This window comes from Camellia sinensis, chromosome 7, assembly GCF_055761805.1.
Source record: "Camellia sinensis isolate YWXY chromosome 7, ASM5576180v1, whole genome shotgun sequence".
Classification (NCBI taxonomy): domain Eukaryota; kingdom Viridiplantae; phylum Streptophyta; class Magnoliopsida; order Ericales; family Theaceae; genus Camellia; species Camellia sinensis.
In genome coordinates, this window is record NC_138967.1 from 28,118,218 (window position 1) to 28,139,883 (window position 21,666).

General features: G+C 35.0%; 1 long non-coding RNA gene across 1 annotated transcript; it reads left to right on the forward strand.

Moving 5' to 3' along the window:
* The first annotated feature begins 711 nt into the window (after positions 1–711).
* LOC145795014 (uncharacterized) lies at positions 712–2,471 on the forward strand. The gene is made up of 4 exons (XR_014335106.1): positions 712–1,016; positions 1,150–1,202; positions 1,725–1,813; positions 1,930–2,471. It is a non-coding gene; the product is annotated as an uncharacterized LOC145795014 (long non-coding RNA).
* Positions 2,472–21,666: the final 19,195 nt, after the last annotated feature.

Sequence of the window (21,666 nt, forward strand, 5' to 3'; positions counted from 1 at the left end):
TCCTCTCCTCTACCACAAAATATTACCTCTCTTTTCTCTCTCACTTATTACTCTTCTCTATCTGTCAGTCTTTGTCTCTGTCTTTGTCTCTTTCTCTTTCTCTCTTTGTCTCTCGCTCATCTCTCTTCTCTCTATCCCTCTTATCTCTCTATCTCTCTCGCTTATTTATCTTCTCTCTATTTCTCTCTCTGTCTCTCTCGCTCATCTTTCTTCTCTCTCCGTCTCTCTTTTTCTATGTCTTTCTCTCGATCATCTCTTTTCGCTCTATTTCTCTCTTTCTTTGTCTATCTCTCGCTCATATCTTGTTTTTCTTTATTTTTCTATGTCTCTCTCTCTATCTCTTTCTCTCTCTGTCTCCCTGTCGCTCTCTCTATATCTCTTTCTCTCATTGGCCACAAAAAATTAACTTTATTTTAATGGAAAATATTATCCCTACTTCTACCAAATAAAAAAATAATAATAATTTTATATTCATTAAAATAAATATGAAACAAATAAATTTTTAACCTTACTAAATGAAAAAATAAAAATAAAAATAAAAATTCATTAACTATAAAAAAATTATTTTAATAAAAAATAATTTTTTTTAGCAATGACATCCTCCGTTGCGAAAAAAAAATTCCTTTTATTATTTAAATATTCATTTGTAATGAAAATTAGAAAAAAAAAATTCAAAAAAATAAAATTTCATAAAACAATCGAAAAGAAAAAAATTCATTTTTTTTTTTCCCTCTTTCAAATCTAACCGTCCATCTCTCACTCACCATCTCACTCACCTATAACAAACAAAACAAAAGAAAAAAAAAACCCTAATCTATAATCGGCTCCCTCACTCTCTCTCTCTCTCGCTCTCTCTCAGTCTTACCATCACTCACTCACCATCTCACAGTCTCTCTTTCTCACTCTCTCGTTTCTGGCAGCCGATCATTCAACATGGAAACTTTCTGCACCGATCACTCTCTTTCTCATCTCATCGCTCCGATCATCATCGCACAGCCGATCAATCTACTTCACAGGTAAACTCTCTCAATCTCTGTCTCTCTCTCTCCCGATCGTTGATTTTTTTTGTTTTATATATATATATATATCAGATATATATATATATCTGATCTGATCTGATCTGTCTCCCTCACTCTCTCATCTCATCAGTCTCACACTCACTCTCTGGTTTTGCATCTCTGCATCGATCGACTCACACACAGGTAAGCGTCTCTCTCTCTCTCTCTCTCTCCCTGATCTCTCATCTCTGATTTTTTGTGGACCAACAGATCTGATTTTTGTTGTGGACCAACAGATCTGATTCGAAATATGATCTTTGTTGTGATCTGATTTTTATGACCTTAGTTCGAAATATTTATGATCTGATTTTTGTTGTGGACCAGATCTGATTCGAAATATGATTCAAAATATGATCTTAGTAATATGATCTTAGTTGTGATCTGATTTTTGTTATGATCTGTATAGGTCAGTAATTCTTACTTCATATTTCACTTGTAAGTTGGTAGATTCAGGCTTCATGATTCACCGGTACAGAACCAGAGATTTTGCACATTGATGCAGCGTGTTCTCCTTTTTCTGGTAAACTAGATAAAAGTTTGTAGAAAATAGTTAGTACCATAGTGTCTAAAGCTGTATGAGCTGAGAATGTTTTTGCCATCATAGTTACCGAACTGTTCAACTAAATATTTTCAGTGTCATAATGCCAATTTTTGTGGTTTAAGCAGTGGTCTTTTGCCTTCACTAGTTGGGATAAGTCATGTTGCAATCCAATTTCCAGCTTATGAAAAGATCAAGTCCTACTTCGCGAAAAGGGGTAAGGTTTTCTTCTTGCCATTCTTTCTTTTCCTCTTTCCTTTTTGAATCGACTGTAGATGTTAATCGAATGTGATTATGAGATGTGATTGATGATGATCATACTTGATGGTTCAGATAATACAACCACCAGTATGCTAAGTCCCGGGAAACTTGTGATTGCCTCAGCAGTATCTAAATTAGTTGCCTCTGTAATGACTTACCCCCACGAGGTAAGTGTCTGGATTTTCTCATCTGTGATAACCAAGATTTCTATCTTCACGTGTATGAATATATAAATATATATATAGATATAGACATGTTGACATAGAGGTTGTGCAACTAACCTATTTAGAACGACTCCATCTGCTGTTATAACATTTACCAGCTACGAGATGATACATAGGTTTTTGCAGCAGATTTTACCTCCAGAGGAGAGGAATTCAGTGGCCAAACCTGAATCTGATGGCCATATTAAGCCTAAGGAGGAAAATTTCACGACTAGAGAAAATGAGGATACAAAAATTTTACGGAAATCGCAAACCCATCTAGTAAGATAACCACAACAGTTCCTTTTGGGAAGCCCTGATAAAGAGCTATGGGCTGAATAGTGACAATTGTTTGTCTGCCATATTATGGCACAGTGAGGAATAAAAGTAGTTTTGCAATTTTTTTATAAACTTGTGGTTTAATTGTAGTCTTCTTTTATAATGTGTTTTAAGTTTCTTTTTATAAACTTGAATTTTTTTATTTTTGGGGATATTGTACAAGAACTTTGGCTAGTTTAATATGGTTAAATGAGGAAGCACCTGTTTGGTGCTTGTGAGAGAGGCTAGAATAGGAGTAAATCCACATGGAATTTTCAACACATCATTGATAAAAACTATCAACATTTGTCACACCCCAAGGTAGTTGTTTCTTGTTTATTGTTAGATAGATCAATAGTTTACGCAATCCTTCTCTTTGCCTTTTCAATCTTCATATTTATCTTCTACGATAAAGACATTTTCCAACATGAGCAGATGAAACCTCTATCTTCTGACGGGTCTCAATCTCAACAGGTTTGTCATCTTCTTCCGAATTCCCTTCTCAGTTAAATTATGATGAAGATCTCGTTTTTTGTTAATTTGGAGAGCTGGGTTTTGTTTTGTTTTTTTTTTTTTTTGTTTTTTTAATGTTGTTTGTGTTGATGGGTTGTTGTGATTTGGTAAAAAAATTGGTGTGTTGAAAAACATCCTTAACTTGGTCATTTAGAGAATTGCGTGTTGGATATGTTGATTGGTAAAAAATTAGGTTTTTCCTGAAGGCTGTGTTTGGATTTGGATTATGAATTTGAGTAGTGATTTGGAAAGGGAAAGGAAAAGGAGAGTAAAATATAAGATATTTTATTTATTCATTTTTTTCTGTTTCTTTTCATTTTCCAAATCCCTACCCAAGTTCAACCCAAATTCTTGATCCTAAAGCTGTATCATGGTGGAGTTAATGGTTTTCATGATTTTTTTATTTTTTTTCCTTTGGTATTTGCTAGTTTGGGCTGTCTTTTGGAATTAGGTCATTGTCTTCGCATATGTTAGGTTATTGTTGTTGACTTTTGCCGATCATTGTCAATTTTAATTTTAATTTTAATTTTTTTAAAGTCAGAACTGCATAATTGGATAATCAGGAATCAGGATATGTTGATATTTTACTCCATTTTCTTATACTTTCGGAACCAGTGCCGCCAGGAAGTCTCTAAATCTTCAAAGAGAGAAAACTATAAGGAGCAACAGATTTTCTATTACCTATGTAAAATGAACAGTCACATTGGAACTGAGTGCAGTGTGTCAAACAGGGTTACTTTAAGATATTTATATGAACATATATATAAGCTGCAATGTGTGTAGATTATGTGATAAAATACCTTAAATTTTAGTTGTTTTACTTGTCTGAAAAAACATGTCTGTTTTTAGCGTTTGTCTCATGTCCATGGAAAATTCCGAAAACATGGTTAATGAATCCATATCGGTTTTGGAAGTTACATGTGTTGCTTCCTGAACTTCAGGCATTTTCAAACATGGACCAATTCTTGTTAAATGAGAGTTACATGTTTCCTCTTGATGGTTTGTCCTTAGTTTAATTAGGGGTAATTAGTCTGCTGGGGCAGAAGGGAGGGTCAAGAGGGGTGGGGCAGTAAAAAGAAGGTGATAGGGAATTGGAAAATTTAAAATATTAAAATTTAGTTGTTTTACTTGTGTGGAATAACATGTTTGTTTTTAGTGTTTGTCTCATGTCCATGGAAAATTCTGAAAATATGGTTAATGGATCCATATCTGTTTCGAAAGTTACATGTGTTGCTTCCTAAACTTCAGGTATTTTCAAACATGGACCAATTCTTATTACATAAATTGAAAGTTACATGTTTCCTCTTGATTGTTTGTCCTTAGTTTAATTAGGGGGAGGGTCAAGAGGGGTGGGGCAGTTAAAAGAAGGTGATAAGGAATTGGAAAATTTAAAAGCTGGTATTAATTATGATGGTAGGTCAAAGGAAGCTAGGGTTAAAGAAGTTTTCTAAATGAAGATTATTAGTTGGAATGTCAGAGCTCGTAGCTCCATTAAGAAACGGGGTGGTTAAAGAAGTCTTAGTTGGTAATCCTACAAGAACCAAAATATTCTGTCTTGACAGGAAATTGATAAATAATGTTTGGAAATCTAGGTGTAGGAAGTGGGTTGTTTTAACTTCATGTAGTACTTTGGGTTTGTTTTAATGATGTGGGATGAGAAGGTTCATAGTGAATGTTAAAACAATAATGTGAGAATTTGTAGTGTTTGTGAGATTTAGGGAATCTTGATAGTCACAAATGGTGCTGGGGTGTATGGTCCTAATAAACCCCATATATATATATATATATAGTTGTTTCTTGTTTATTGTTAGATAGATCAATAGTTTTAAACTATTTATATTACAAAAAAAGAAAAGAAAAAAGAAAGTGTAATTAATACTTTAAATCTGAACTCATGGTTAACTTACCAACACCCATAGCTTTAGTCATATTGTTACTATTTCAATGGGGGATTGGATTGGAGCTTGGAAGCCATGAGACAGGCTGTTATTTTGAGTCATTTGAATAGGCAGTTGGGCTTTATGAGGTTAATATGTATGTTGATTTATCAGTCAAAATTGTCATGTTAAGAACAGTTAACGGTGAACATTTTTTCACTGTGTTTTCATTCGTACATTTTCAATGAAATTCTTGTAAATCATTGAAGCTTTATTTCATAAAGTTTCACTTCTCATAGTGTTTATTGCAACCAAGAGAGATTATTTTTTGTATTCCGCCATTGCTTTCCCTATCTCAGTTGGAGCTAAGATATTGTGTTTGGTTAAACATATAGTTTTGGTTTGTCTGTATATTATATTTTTCTTTAATTATTATTTCAAATTATGACTATTAAGTTCAGTTTCACCTATACATATTTACTCAGCTTGGAGATTTTGTTTTGGTGCAGTAAGGAAAGGGATAATGGTTTTTGCTCTGCATGAGGAGCTTGATCTCACAGAGCTAGTTGGGGATTTCAAAGTTCATATTCAGATCACCAAGGAGACTTTCAATGGTATACCAGCTAGACTCTTTCCAATCCATAACCGACAACACCACCACCAAAATTAGCTCCACCTTCAGTTTGTTCTTCATTTTTTTAAGCCAATAAGCTTTCCACTTCGCTCATGATGGGACCTGAGCTTTGTTCCTAATTTACAAGCATTGGAGAGCTTTGTTCCTAAATATCCAATGTGCTGATTGATGAATTTTAGATTTTATTTTATTATTTTATTTTTTTTAGGATTTGGGTGAATTTTATAATTTAAATATGCTTTTATGAACATGTACAGTTTAATTGTTCTTTGTAAAATATTGAATTTGATGGTTTGATCAATTTTTATTTTTGTTTTCTGTTATGATGTTTTTGTGAATGGAATGTAAATAATCAACTCTTAGAGAGAGAGACGGCACCACCGTCGGAAAAAATAGAAAATTTTAATATTTTTATTAATTTTGTTACAGGTTTTACTTTTTGCGACGACATTATACTGTCGCAAAAAATAGAAATTTTATTATTTAAAATAGAAATTTTATTATTTAAAATAGAAATTTTATTATTTTTTAATATTTTTTGCGACGGTATTACACTGTCGCAAAAAATAGAAAATTTCATATTTTTTATACTTTCTGGGACGGCACCACACCGTCGCAAAAAAGTGTTTTTTTTAAAAAAAGAAGATTATTGGTGACGGTATTTTTTGTCGTCTCAAATAACATTTTTAGCGACGGTAAAATAGAGCCGTCGCAAAAAAGTCAAGAAATTTCAAACGTTATTAGCGACTGCACGGTGCCGTCGCAAAAAGGCAAAAAATGCCGTCGCAAAACATTAGCGACGGCACTTACCGTCGCAAAACTCTTTTGCAACCCCTGCAGTTGCGACCCGCCTCTTGCCGTCGCAAAAAGTCATTTTGCCGTCGCAAAAAGTATTAGCGACAGCATTAGGAGTATTAGCGACGGTATTTTACCGTCGCAAAAAGTCAATTTTTTTGTAGTGTATAAGGGGTATTTGTTAGTATTTGCCTTTGATTAATGCTCATTTATAAATATCCATAATTCACAATTCACAATTCACAATTCACAAAGACAAGACAACAAGATCTAGCAAAGCGTAATACCTGAAAATGGCCCGGTTCTTATGCCCAGGTAAAGATTAGTTGGGGCGTGCACTTTTTCTCATAAAAATGTACATATTATTAAGTTTAATTCTCTACTTTGAGTTCATAATTTCTTTTTCTTTTTTTGTACCTATTAAAGAAAACAAAAGATTAGTTGATATATTGTTATGTTGTGACCGATAATGATATGTTTCCCAATGAGCTATTTAAAATTATGTGTAGAAGGTTAATACAAGTTGTTATATTTATGCAGGTAAGGTTTCATGGCCTGAGCTCCTTGGGGCAGACGGAGAAACAGCGGCAGCGACAATTGAGAAGGAGAATTCTCTAGTCAAAGCCGTGATCCTGCTGAAGGGATCCCCTATTACCGATGATTTTGTCTGCACGAGGGTTCGTGTTTTTGTTGATAAGAGTGGAATTGTTGTTTTGGTTCCTAAAGCTGGTTAGAGTACTTTGAAGTGATTCATTGTTGCTTTGCTTGTTGATTATGATTTACTATAAGTGTGTTTGGTTTGAATTTTCTGGATTAAGTTTTTTGAAAATTAAATTTTTTTATTTTTGTATTTTTTTGTTTCTAGTGAATATTTTTAAAATTTTAAATATTTTTTTTACTTTTTTAGATGCACCTTACTTAGATGTATCTAAAAAATAAAAAAATTGTGAAAAAATATTTTAAAAAATTAAGAAATACATAAAAATATAAAAAAATGTATTGAATTCTTGTATTTTTTTTGTATTTTTGGTATTTAGTGAATTTTTAAAAGATTTTTTTTACAATTTTTTTACTTTTTAGGTGTATTTATGTTAGGTGTGTCTAAAAAGTAAAAAAATTGCATAAAATATTTAAAAATTTTAATAAAAATAAAAAAATACTTAAAATAAGAAAATAGAATTTTCTGAAAACTGTTTTTAGAAAATGGGAACCAAGCAAGCTGTATGCTATTTTAAGGAAGCCCCCAAGAAAATAAAGATTAATGGAGTTTGTATTCTCCATGTAATTTTAATAAGAGTGGCTTACAAGAGAGTCAACTATGGTGTTCTTCTATTTTGTTTTTTTTTTGTTTTTTTTGGTCTCTCTCTCAAAATTTTAGTACCCCAACAATGCTTTGAATTTTATTTCTTTTGACATTTTGGGTTAGGTTTTTATTTTTTCGTATGCCCTAGTATAGTTGGCTGCAGGGCTGGCCTTGAATTTTTGGGGGCCTAAAGCGAAACAAAAACGGACACCTATATTCACAAAGAAAAAAAAAAATTATCCTATTTCGCATCACTACCATCGATTGATACCAAAATAGATGTCAAAATGTATTATACAAAAAAAAAGTTGCCAAAATTAGGAAAACTTTAAAATGTATTGAATTAATTGTTATTTATTGAATATGTTGTGTATAAGTGTGGTTGAGTGTGGTTGTATTGTTGTTTATTGAATATGTTGTGTATGAATGTGATTGAGATTGAATTAATTGTTTATTCCATTAAAATCTGATAAACAAGAAAAGTAAAAAAAAAAATAGGGTAAATTTGTTTATTCTACTATAATCTGATAAAGAAAGAAAATATTAAAAAAAAAATTAGGGGCCCTATTTTGGGCTACTAACATTTTGTATGTGTATATAGTGTTTCTCATTCAAGGACCACCAATATTTTACATATATTTTAATTTCAATTGAGCCAAATCGCACTTATAAACAAATATGGGCTCAACATAATATTTTTGAGTCCTTTAGATTGGTCCTAAAACAACAAAAATAGTTTGGGTCTATTTATATTTGTAATATACCATAATATTTTTCTAAATTTGGGAACCCTACTTTGGGCCAATTTTTTGGACAAGCCTCAATGGCTTTAGCCCAGATCCAATTCTGGTTGGCTGACTAACAATATCTGCAATTGGTGGAAAAAGAATAGAAAAATTATATTATGTAATGGCTAGACTAATGCTGTGTTTGGTTGAGGGACTTGAGGAGCGATTTGGAAAAGAAAATGGAAAAAGTATGTGAAATGTTAATAAAATATGCTTATATTTCATCTAGTTTCACACACTTTTTCTCTTTCCCTTTTCAAATCCCTTTCCAAATCCCCCAACCAAACACAACATAACAATTTTTGGATTAAAAGAAGGAACAAGCCTACAAAGACAAAAACTGATCCTATAGACACTACTAACAAAACTTGGTAAAATCTTGTCTACTCATGGTGTGTCCAATTTTGGGATAAACTTTTGGATTCATAGAAGAAGATAGAAGAAAAGTCAAGTGGAAATGGTTAATTGCATTGTTGAACTTATTTTAAATTTTTATTTATATCAGAAAATAAAATTTATTAATACTAAAAACAGGGCACATTGGATGGGATCATGCAAAATCTTAAACATGAATTCTCGAATAATAAGTTTAAAAAAAATCCTAATATATTGATATTGTTTTTAACAAGAAAATAAAATAATGTAAATATATGTACTTTTAAAATTGTCCTCGACAAGATTACATCTTTTGGGATATGACTTTTGATCTAGTTGGGGCATCTGTATCATCAGTATCAAATATGTTCTTGGTTGAACTAATTAAAAATGGGAAAATTTTCAAAAAAATATCCCGAATTTGATCCTTGTAACAAAAGTCTTGAGTTTTTAATTTTGTTAATTTAAATCTTAATCCTTTATTGTTTTTAATCTAGGGGTTTTTTTTTAAGGTCCCTGGTATTAACATTTTCTAGCATAAAGGACACCAAATATTTTCATAATGTCTAAGGTCCCTCAGGTTGATCCAGAGAAAATTGGTCCAAAGAAAATTAATCCAGAGAAAATTGGTCCAGAGAAAATTGATCCAGAGAAATTTCATCCAGAGAAATTCTGAATTTCTCTGGATTCAACCCAGAGAAAATTCAAATTTCTCTGGGAATTGTGAATATATATATATATATAACTATGACTGCCAATTAGGTGGAAGGGGAGAAAAGGGAAGGAAAGGGAGAAGGTATGGAGGAAGCTGTTGTGAAGAGGGGGGAAAGAAAAGGGATTCTGTTTCTCTAGACTCCCCTAACCTAAAGAAATTCTCAGACATACATTTTCAGAGATTCTCCCACCCAGAGAATTTCTCTGGACTCCACAATCCAGAGAAAATTCCCAGCCAGAGAAATTCTCTCAACCCAAAGAATTTCTCTGGGCATGACCAAATGCAATAGCTGCTGTTGCCATAGGCAGACAAGAATCAACTTAAGAATATAGTTGGCTTATTAAATAGAACTACAAATAGTAGGTTAGTCCCTCTACTTCACTGTAGAAGTGGATTTCACCTTAATGTTTGAGGGAGATGCTGATTTTAGTGACTCACATTGGCAGCAAATTGTGTAAAGAAAATTTGTGTGGCTTTGTGTGGTTTTATCCAGAGAAAATTTGTGTGGCTTTGTGTGACTCTATCTAGAGAAAATTGTGTTAGAGAAAATTTGTGTGACTTTGTATGGCTCTATCCAAAAAAAATTTGTGTAGAGAAAATTTGTGTGGCCTTGTGTCGCTCTATCCAGAGAAAATTGTGTAGAAAAAATTTGCGTTTTTTATCAAACCAGAGAAAATTGAACAAAAAAACAAAAAAGCAGATATGAAGCTATCCAGAGAAATTTGTATGGCTCTGTCCAGTAACTTCACCAAAAGTCACCAACCAAAAGTCTTTATGTATAAAAGTCCAAAGACCAAACAATTACAGATATAGACTCTTAAACATTTTAATCCAAACATACATCATAAGTAATCTTTCAAAACTCTGGGTCAATCAGACTCTTAGACTCAAAAGCCTCCGTATTATCATCTTGGATGTACTCTCTCTCTCTCACTCTCTCTCTCTCTCTCTTTCTCTCTCTCTCTCTCACAATCAATATATATATGTATGTATATGTATAATGTAAAAGTGAATTGAATGAATATATAAAGTCTCGCAATGTTTCAGAGACTTGTTTAAACTCAGATCTGAACTATACATTTGCATATACTATGTTCGCTTCGAATAGAGATCGTATGGAGTTGTCGCGTCCATTTGTGTTATTTAATTTACCTGTGTTCTCTTCCAGATCTTCAGAAGCAAATCGTCTGAGTCCTCTTCTGCGGAAGCAATTACCTGTGTTCTCTTTCTCTCTCTATCTATGCATTTGATCTCAAAGTATGTGTATAATTGTTGAGAATGAATTGATCTCAAAGTCTGTGTATAATGTTGGGGCGGTGGTGAAGCTCTGAAGAATGTTGAGGACGAAGAGGAGAGAGAGAGGGGTTGTTTGGTGCAAAAAGAGAGAGGAGAGAGAATGAGAGAGTGAGTGTTATATATGGGTATGGGTGAGGGAGGACCTTAGACTACAAAAGAATAGATTGTGGACCTAATCTATTACTAAAAGTTGGATAGGGACCTTAGACCGATTTTCCCTTTAATCTAAGCTATCAATATATTTTCATTAAGTAAAACTGACAAACAAAAAAAAAAAAAAGATATTTTAGTCATTAAAATCAATGTAGGTGTACATAAAATATCTAAAATACTTTTTTTTTTGTTAAGTTTAATGACTAAAATACAAATTTTTTCATTAGTTTTACTTAGTAAAAATAGACTACTGATATAGATTGAACAAAAAATATAGAGAATTTAAATTGACAAAATTAAAATTCAAGATTTATTTTGTTATAAGGGTCTAATCTTTGGATTTTTTTTTTCTAATTTTTCCTTAAAAATATTATATAGACACTTAAAAGAAAAATAGCAACTATTCAATTTTACTAAAAACCAAGAATTCAATAAATGTCTAATGAACATGTACTGCTATATCGTGCGCATGTGCAAATGAATTAAAATTTGAGAAAATTTTACAAATAAGTGATAAATTTTATATGCATTAATAATGAAAATCATAAAATTTTTCATGAATCTGTATTAATTGTTTTGTTAGTACCACTTATAGGTAATTTTCCCTTAAAAAGTTAACAAATTCAACTAATTCAGTGTAGGTTTGTTTTTTTTTTTTGGGGGGGGGGGGGGACAAAATGTATTAAAAAAAATTAAAATTGCTAGTGCATGGGCTCTTTCTTTTTCATTGAATAGCAGGGTTTAACGTTTTAAATAACGAGTGTAAATTTTTTTGACCAATTTAATTTTAACAAAGGTTAATATTAAATGAATTATTAATTAATGTTACCCTTGACTGAAATACATTGGCCTAATGTTATTAATGCGTACTCGGAATTCACACAAAAATTTATTTTCGCTGTGTTTAGTTGGAAGATTTGGGAAGAGATTTGGGAATAAAAAGAGAAAGGGAAAATATAGGTGAAATGCGAATAAAATATACTTTTATTTTATCTAATTTCACACACATTTTTATTTTCCAAATTCTTTTCCAAATTCTCAAACCAAATACAGTCTTAAATATGTCATAATAACATTTTTTTTGAAATTTATGAAATATAAAAGAATTGTCAATAGTTTAATAGGTAAATGATATTTTAGCAATGAATAATATCAAAATTATTCATGAGAGTGTCAAAGATTTTGCCTGACTAATCCCTAGGTCCTTTTTTTTTTTTTTTTATCGGCAAAAAAAAAACTTTATTGATGGAATAAACAAGTACAAGGTACAAGACAAATTACATCAATAAAGAAAATGGAAGTGCAAAAGCATCACAATGAGCTAAATGATCCCAACTAGGTTGGCATCACAAAGTTCATCCTATCATTTGCTAGCATCCCAAAGTTGGTGAGAGACCAACGAAAAAAGAGAACAGGCCAACAAACTACAGCATCTGATACGGACACACCAGAGAGCACCAATTCAGATCAAAATACAGAATTGAAACACAGCCCAGAATCAACCTCATTTTGAAGTCCTTGAGCTCATTTTGAAAGCATAATCTCCATCCATAGATAGAAGCTCCCAACCTCAAGCAGCCTAGCCAAGCTTCACCTTTCAGCAAATTGATGAGTACTCCAGGCATCATGCGGCTTTAATCACCTGTAAACAACACCAAATCTGGCTGGTCACCAAGACCATGCAGCCGCAAACTCAATGCCACACTCCATATCTATAGCAGCTGCTAGGATGACTCCCAACTATACACAATAGCATACCCACAACCAACATAGCAGACCAAACATAGCAAGACTTTGACTTTTCCTATTATCACGAACCAATTCAGCATTCCACAGATTAGCATTGGGCTTGATCAACGCCTCCAACTCGAGCAATGTTGTCCCATTTTTCACGACACAAAACTCCTTCACATAGCCATTGTAAGACACATATTCGTGATCATCAGACATACGCTCTTCCCTCCAATAGAACATAACGGTCTCTGTATCAACCCAAACCAAAGCAACACACACCACCCAACAGCACTGCCAATTAGAACAGATTCAACCCAGATGCAGGACACAAAACAGAATAGAGCAGATTCAGCCTAGATACACATAACAGAACAGATCAAATTCAGCCCAGATGCAGGACACACTTGAGAGCACCATAATGGGCAGAGTCCTTAGGCAACGAATCAGCCCAGATCAGTCTAAAATGCAGAATCCATTTCCTTTGATTAGACCATGATGATCAAATCTCTTTCATTAACTCTTTGATTAGCAACAGCAGCCCAGCTGTGCAAAGTTGGTTGAGAGCAAACCATACACCATTGAAGAGGGGCTAATGATGGCACACTGAATCTGACCCACTGATGCAAACCCACTGATGATGACAAATGAATCATGCTGGTTCTGAAGCTATTGAAAGAAAAAAAAACCCAGCAAACATCCCCAAACAAAGCAAATCAATACATATCAGTAAACATTCAGACCAGATGCAAGGCACACTTGAGAGCACCACAGTAGGCAGAGTCCTTGGGCAACAGATCAGCCCAGATTAGTCCAAAATGCAGAATCCATTTCCTTCACACTTGAGTAAGGCAGACCAGCAAAATAGAACTTAACACACAACAGTCCACAGCAGCAGCTGTGCAAACTCTAAAGCCAACAATCAGTCCACAGCAGCAACAGCAGCTCCACCATTGAGGACAGACAACAAATGACAGGGCTGAGTAAGGCAGACCAGCAAAATAGAGCTTAAACACACAGCAGTCCACAACAGCAGCAGTGAACTCTGAAGCCAACAATCAGTCCACAGCAGTAGCAGTAGCTCAACCATTGAAGACAGATAACAGATGACAGGGCTAGAGTCAAACAATCAAAAAATCACAACCAATGAAAGCAGATAGCAGATGACAAGGCTGGAATCAACTCCCCTGCCTAAACCAATATTGAAATCATATTGAATCAAATATATAGAGGAACCAGCATAGCTGAACAAAGCAGACCACAATTGAGCAAGGCGTCACCAATAAGATGTACCCAGAACCAGACTAAAGCAGTCCTAAACACCAAAGTTAGCAGAAGAACAAAAGAATAGCAAATGAAGAAGAAACAGAACCTAAGGCAGAGCAGTTGCAATTCTACTACAAGGCCCTACCGGACACACTAAACATAGCTTCTAACTTGGTGGAGATTAAACATAAACTCATCCACTGTGTACCCTTGCCCAACTGAGTAAGTTTTCAGCCAAAGGGCCACTCTAACTTTAATAAGCACACATAAATCTTCACAGAAAGGTTGCAGCCCATTGAAAAGATAGTCATTCCTACACTTCCAGAGGGACCACAAACCAGCAATTAGGATTGCTCTCCAAATTTGCTTTTCCTTTTTTCTAACCTTCCAGTCCAACCACCGCATAACCACTGAGCCAGGGGAAACCCAAAGTAAACCCCACCACTTAATTAGATTGGACTAAACTTTCCAAGCAAAGGGGCATAGCAGTAGAACATGGTTAAGAGATTCAATCTCAGTCTAGCAGAATACATAGTCAGAGCTAACTGATGCACTTAGGATACCAAGTCTATGTAAGTGGTTAGAGGACTTTATCCTCCCTTTCCAAACCAACCAAGAGAAGAATTGGGCTTTAGGATGGGAGGGGTTGTGCCATAACAGATCAGGAACTACCAGATTAGGACCATTCAAAGATTCACACCATTTAGCAGTACTTTTGACAGTGAACACACCTGTAGGGTCAGATTTCCACCATAACGTATCTATTGATTCCAATCTCAATGCAGGGCCCTCACCTAAAACAACCCTTAATCTCTGTAGTTCATCTTCCTCCCATCCTAATAAGGGTCGTCTGAAGCTAAAATCCTAATTGTTGTGCTGTCTAATCCTAGTCCACTGTAATTTCAAAGTGATACCTCTAACCTCTAATAAAGAGTAAAGGCTAGGGAATTGGAACTTCAAGCACATGGTTCCCATCCAATTATCAACCTAGAAACTGATTCTTTCCCCATTACCAATCTTGATTTCAACATTTCCAATAAAGTAATTGAACAAGCTGCTTTTAGAATCACCAACAAATATAATGTCACTCCATACTCTTGAAATATTTTTTGCCTCCACATGGAATGGAAACCATCTACCCCCTTCTAACTTATACTTGCTGCATATGACCTGCTTCCATAACGAACTGTCTTCCTTCCCAAACCTCCACCACCACCTAGCAAGAAGGCAGTTATTCAATGAACTTAGGTTTCTTATTCTCAGCCCACCTTGCTTTTTATCCATGGTTAACTCCTTCCATTTTACTAAATGAACTTTCCTTCTCACATCTGAATCACCCTACAAAAAAGCTGCTTGAATCTTGTCCAATTCTTTTGCCACACCTCTAGGCAGCCTAAAGAAAGACATAGAGTATACAGGTAGGGAGGAAATGACAGATTTGATTAGTGTTACTCTACCAGCAAAAGACAGTAGCCTCCTCTTCCACCTTGACAGTTTCTTCTTGAAATTGTCCACCATAGGCTTCCATGTGACCCTTCTAGATGGGTTTGCCCCTAATGGCAAACCAAGGTACTTCAAAGGGAGCTTCTGATATGTACAATTCAACCTTGAGGCAAAGTTTTTCACACACTCCTCTGACAACCCTACTCTATAGACCCCACTCTTATGAAAGTTGATCTTCAGTCCAGAGATGATCTCAAAGAATCTAAGAATTCTCTTGATAGTTAGCACTTCAGACCACTCAGTTTCACAGAAAATAATTGTGTCATCCGCGAATTGGAGATGGGAGATGTTCATGGCATTTGACCCAATGAATACTCCTTTGATCAAGCCCAGCTCTTTTGCTCTTGCAAGGAGTAGGTTCAAACCCTGAGCCACCATATTAAAAAGAAAAGGTAATAATGGATCACCTTGCCTAAGCCCTTTTTGGGGGCAGAGTTCAGGGGTGGGTGAACCATTAACCAACACAGAGATTCTTGCTAAGGAGATGCAGGTGTGAATCCACTTCACCCACTTATCGCCAAAACCAAAATTTGATAGCATTTGGAGGAGATAGTTCCAATTGATTGTGTCATATGCTTTTTGGAAATCCAACTTCAAAATCAAGCCCTTTCTTCTTGATTTTTCCCACCAATCCACCACCTCATTAGCTATTAGTACACCATCCAGGATGTTCCTACCCCCTAGGAATGCAGATTGAGCAGCATCTATAACAACAGGGAGCACTTTTTTCAACCTATTAGCAAGCACCTTGGATAGAATTTTGTAAGTGGAATTTATAAGGCTAATAGGCACGTAGTCTTGAATTCCTAGGGGATTGTCTTTTTTAGGGACCAATGTAATAAAGTAATAAAGGAGCTATTTAAGCCCTCCATCAAACTACTGTTAACCAAAAAACCCCTTCATAAACATGATGATATCATTCTTCATAAATTTCCACCCTTTTTTATAGCAAGTCATGTTAAACCCATCTAGTCCCGGAGCCTTATTACCATCACAGTCTGCCATTGCTACCCAAATTTCATGTTCAGAAAATTCCACATCCAAGCTTCTGAAATGCTGGCTCTATGTAATCACCTTAAAAGGGCCCAAAAGCTTGGGTCTATACGTCCATTGCTCAGAAAAGATTAAATTGAAGTGATCATACACAGCTTGTTTAACCTCCAAAGGTTCCGTCACTAATTCCCCATTCACTGACATGGAATCAATGGCATTGGTGTTCTGCTTATTAGTAGTTATGATATGGAAAAATTTTGTATTTTTGTCACCCTTAAGATTTCAGTTCAACCTTGACTTCTGCAGCCAAATTCTTTCCATTATCTTTCTGAGCTTCCACACTTCCCCCGACACCTCTCTTCGCCTTTTACCTTCAACCTCATCCAGATCTCTACTCTCAGCAATTAGATCTATGGCATGCAAATTCTCTTCAGCTTGCTTCAGTTTAGAATCCATATTCCCAAACACTTCAGAGTTCCACTGCCGTAAAGATTGTTTAAGTGCCTGCAACTGAATCTTCAGTTTGTAGCCTGCCCAGCCATCCACCTGAGTACCCTCCCACACTTTCTTTACTTACTTTAGAAAAGAGGGATGAGATGCCCAAGCCTTTATAAATCTAAATGGCTTTGGGCCCCAGTTTCTGTCATTTTCCATTAGAATAATTGGACAATGGTCTGAGATGGATCTAGGAAGACCCCAAAGTTTGAACCTAAACCAAACCAACCATTCTGGCCCAACAAGAATCCTGTCCAACCTGCTCCATCTCTGCCCTTCCAAAGAATTACACCAAGTAAATTTCCTTCCCAACATAGGGAAGTCAATCAATTCCAGACAACTTATGAAATTACAAAAATCTGCCATTCCCCTGTCCCTTCTTACACAACCCTTCCTTTCATCTATTGATTTGATTTCATTAAAGTCCCCCCTTATACACCACGGTTGGGAAAAACAACCTTAAGATTGATCAAAGAGACCCATAAGCTTCTCCTAGCACTCGCATCATTATGGGCATAGACATTCACAATCACACAATCCAAGCTATTAAATAAGGAACCTGATGGAATAATAAAGCTCCTATTGTAGCAGCAGTCAACTAGATAGAAGACTTCAGGCTTCCATACACATAACAGGCCTCCAGCACTCCCATTAACATCCACATTCATGTAAGCAACTTGGTCATAAGGCTAGATAGACTTCACCCACTAATCTAAAATGTTTGCCCTTTTTGTTTCTTGCAACATCACCATATCCACATTTCTTTCTTTGATAACTGCTTTGATTCTCATCTTATTCTCAGGCCTACCAAGCCCTCTAATATTCCAAGAAAGAAGCTTCATGAGAATTTACTATCTACTCTTGAGCAGCCCTTAATGCTGATCAAAGCCCTTGCACCATCACTCATATCAGCACCTTGTTCCATGTCATTCTCCTCCATTTCAATTATTTTCCTCATAACTTCATCATCTTTGCCTTCAAAACCAATGCCCAGACTTTGTCCAACTCGAATTGTAGCTTAAGCCTCCTTTAATAGCATATCATGTTTGCTTAATCTACTAGTCTGAGATAGTGAAGAAGAAATTGCAGCTGCAACTACTCTAAAGATGGCCCCCCTTTGAAACCCCCTTTTCATCACTATTTTCCTCTGATTTCTCCGACCCTTTCCTTTACTCTCCTTGCCTTCCAGTCTCTTACTACGTGTAGTATCTTGATTGCTTTGACTAACTCCTTCAACACTGTCTACAACAATGCCTTTGCTATTCTCCACCTAGGCTTGAACATGTGTTGGATCCAGATGCTCAGCAAATCTGCTACAACTAGGGCCTAGCCCATTTGACTTAGACTTGTCCCTGTCTTGTTCATTCAGTAGGCCATCAAACTAGGCTTGATCAAAGACTACTTCTAAATTAATACTGGGTTTTGAAGGCCCATTTCCACTTACACTTCTCATAAGCACATCAGGGCCCGAGCCACTTTCAATTCTTTTACTTTCTGTAGTTACTCTCTGCCCTTTCTTTGTGATTGTTGCCAACAGTCCACAATGGTCCATATTGACCTCATCATTTTGACTTTTACTAGCAATACACTCAACTGAGGTGTTACGCATGTTTCCCTTGAGCCTCGTACACTGACCTTCTCCTACTCTAGGTCCCGTAATGCTGCTGGTCTCATTTACTACAAAGACAGCAAAAAGGCTATTATCTGCTCCCTCAGGCTCCTCCTCCATTCTGACATTACAATTTTCAACTTGTGGCACACCATTGTCATAGGCCACCCCATCCCCTTGTTGCATCCCATTATTCACCTCTTCCTCTCATCCTCTGCAACAGTTTGAAATTTAATCACCGCCGGTGATGCCATGAACAAAAGTATCCCTTACCTTGTTGTTATGACCTGGAACATTAACCAATTTAGACCCAAGCTCTTCACTCACTCTGATTGAGTGAACATAACCTCTACATTCCAGGTTAACTACACTGTTAATCATCTCCACATGTGTTGTAAGAATCTTGAGTTGACCATATGCCATGGATGACAACTTGAGGGTGCCCTCATTAATATTCATGACCTTACCCTAGATTTTCCCAATCTTGATGAAGTTAGCTGTGTTCCAAAGATAAGGATGCAGACCATAGCAATTCAAATCCACATATCTTTCTTGCACAAGTTTCAGTCCCCTCCTCAATTCCTCCATCATCTCACACCATTCGTGGATCTAAGCTTTAAAATTCTCCATGCCTTTGTTTTTTACCTCTGGTGAAGGAAACACCAAGTATGCAACTCTCTCACCACCATCCTCCACTTGCACATCAGACATACCTCTGGTATGCAGTTCCTTTTTAAGATCAGAGCAGTGATAGTGAGACCAGAGTTTTACTATCACACTGTCATACAACCAGCCATTTCCATACTCCACAGCATTCACTAAAATAGGTTTCCCATTTGTTACGTTACCCCACATTACAGCTTCTGCATAAGACTTTCCTTTTGTGCTGATTTCTTCCACTCTCATCCACATTTTACCTGTTTCCACTGGTGGTAGATGATGAACATCAGCTTGTGGTTTGACTTTGCTTATATTCTTCTTTTTGAAATCACCTCACTTAACCTTCAAAGCTCTGTCATCACACCAGGTATCGTGTGCTTTTTGGATTGCCATTTCAGCTACTACCAGGCAGTCATACCGAACAAAGCCAAATCTGGTTCTTGTTGAGTGCCTCTGTTTGCTGGGTATGTAGACATCGATAACTACCCCAAAGTTTGTGAACAAATTGTATAACCTTTTTGGATGCATTGAGTCCGGTAGATTGTTGACAAAAACATTGTAAACTTCACCCGTTGAATTTAATCTACCACCAACGTACCTCTTCCGAAAAACTAGTCTCTATCCTCCAAATTTTACCCCGCACTGCTGCTCCATGGATCAAATTTGATCAAATGTTTTTGTTTTTGTTATGAACCTGCTGCTCCAGAGTTTTTTAATCCCTAGGTACATGTAAAGTCACTATCTCACATATATCAAATAATTATACTAGGAAAAAATCTTAAATAGGAATCTCAAGAGAGAGTGATTAATGAATTAATAAACTAGTGGTCCAATCCAGAGTTTTAGACATACGACTTCCCATAATGTTATTTTTTACATTTTTCTGATAAAATGCCAAATAGATTTACTATATGTCTTATCATAATGTATAAACAAGAACAATGGGATTGCCAAATTTTAGTTATAGCTAACCATTGCACCAAATTTAACAATACTAAAATATAGCACAAAATCAAACTTGCTATCGAAGAGCTCAAAACTAAACTTCATACTATTTTTTGTTTCTTTGTGTACTATTTTTAGGAGATTTTGTGATAGATCCCTCACTGTCTAATTTATCTTTCAAAAGGACAAGAATTATATAGGTACTTTCAAAACCCCATAATATTTTAAAACTTATTTCTTTTACTATATTACCCTCATATCTATATTAAGCCATCTTCACAGTGTATTTTAGAGTAAAATTTTACTATGATTCAAAGTAAAATTTTATATTATTAAGCAAATCAACATGTTTTTAACCAGAGTAAAAATTTACTCCGATTCAGAGTAAAACTTTACTCTGAAAGTAAAATTTACTTTGAATTAGAGTAAAATTTTACTATGATTCAGAGTAGAATTTTACTCTAAAAGTACAATTTTACTCTGAATCAGAGTAAAATTTACTATGATTCAAAGTAAAATTTATATCGTTAAGAAAATCAGCCTGGTTTTTAACCAAAGTAAAATTTCAGCGTAAAGTTTTACTTTGAATCATAGTAAACTTTACTCTGATTTAGAGTAAAATTTTACTCTGAATTAGAGTAAAGTTTACTATGATTCAAAATAAAATTTTATATTTTTAAGCAAATCAACATTTTTAACCAAAGTAAAATTTTACTCTGATTAGTAAAATTTATGTGTGAAATTCTTATTAAAGAGATTCTTATCAGAAAGAGAGAAAAAGAGAGAAATTGAATAGATCATCCATTTTAATAGATCGATCATCCATTGAACAAGCTGAGTATGAACAGATTAATTCAAAAACTAGTAAAAACACAAATCTATATTACAAGGATATATAACCACAAAACACACAGATCAAAAACTAAACAAAAACATCCAAATATCAACATAATCATAATCTAATTAAGGTGGCCATTTCAGAGAACACATCCAAATATCTCTCTATCTTTTGATTTCAAATAATACATGTGTTCAACAATGCTCATACACATAAATATATATATATATATATATATTCAAAACTCAGATCTGTGTTTAAAAAAAATATCGTGTAATATACATACATACACTCATTTACCGATATATATACATATACACATGTATGTATGAGTCATATATACATACATACATACATGCACACACATATATAAGTACATACATACATACACATATACATAGGAAGAGCAAATTAGCGGAGACGTGGTGGAGCTTGGCGTGTTCGCCGGAGGGAGAGGCAGAAGAGGATCGGACGTCGGCGGCGTTGGCGAGGTCGACACAGGAGTTCCAAAGGCGGTGGCTGAGCTTCCAGATTTGAAGCTTGAAGGAGTTAAGAAGGGAGAAAGGCAGGAGAGAGACAGAGAAGGTGGGGAGAGAGTAGATAGAGAAGGTGGAAAAATTTAGTTGAGGGTATAATAGTCTAATAAAATATTTAAATAATAAATTTTGTCCGTTATGCAAGATTTTATAATTATGAAGGGGTTTAGAAAGTATAATATATTTCTTAGTCCTTTTAACAATGAAAGGAAGGTAAAAGGGGTTTATAACCAAATTTCTCCTATTTGTGTGTGTGTGTGTGT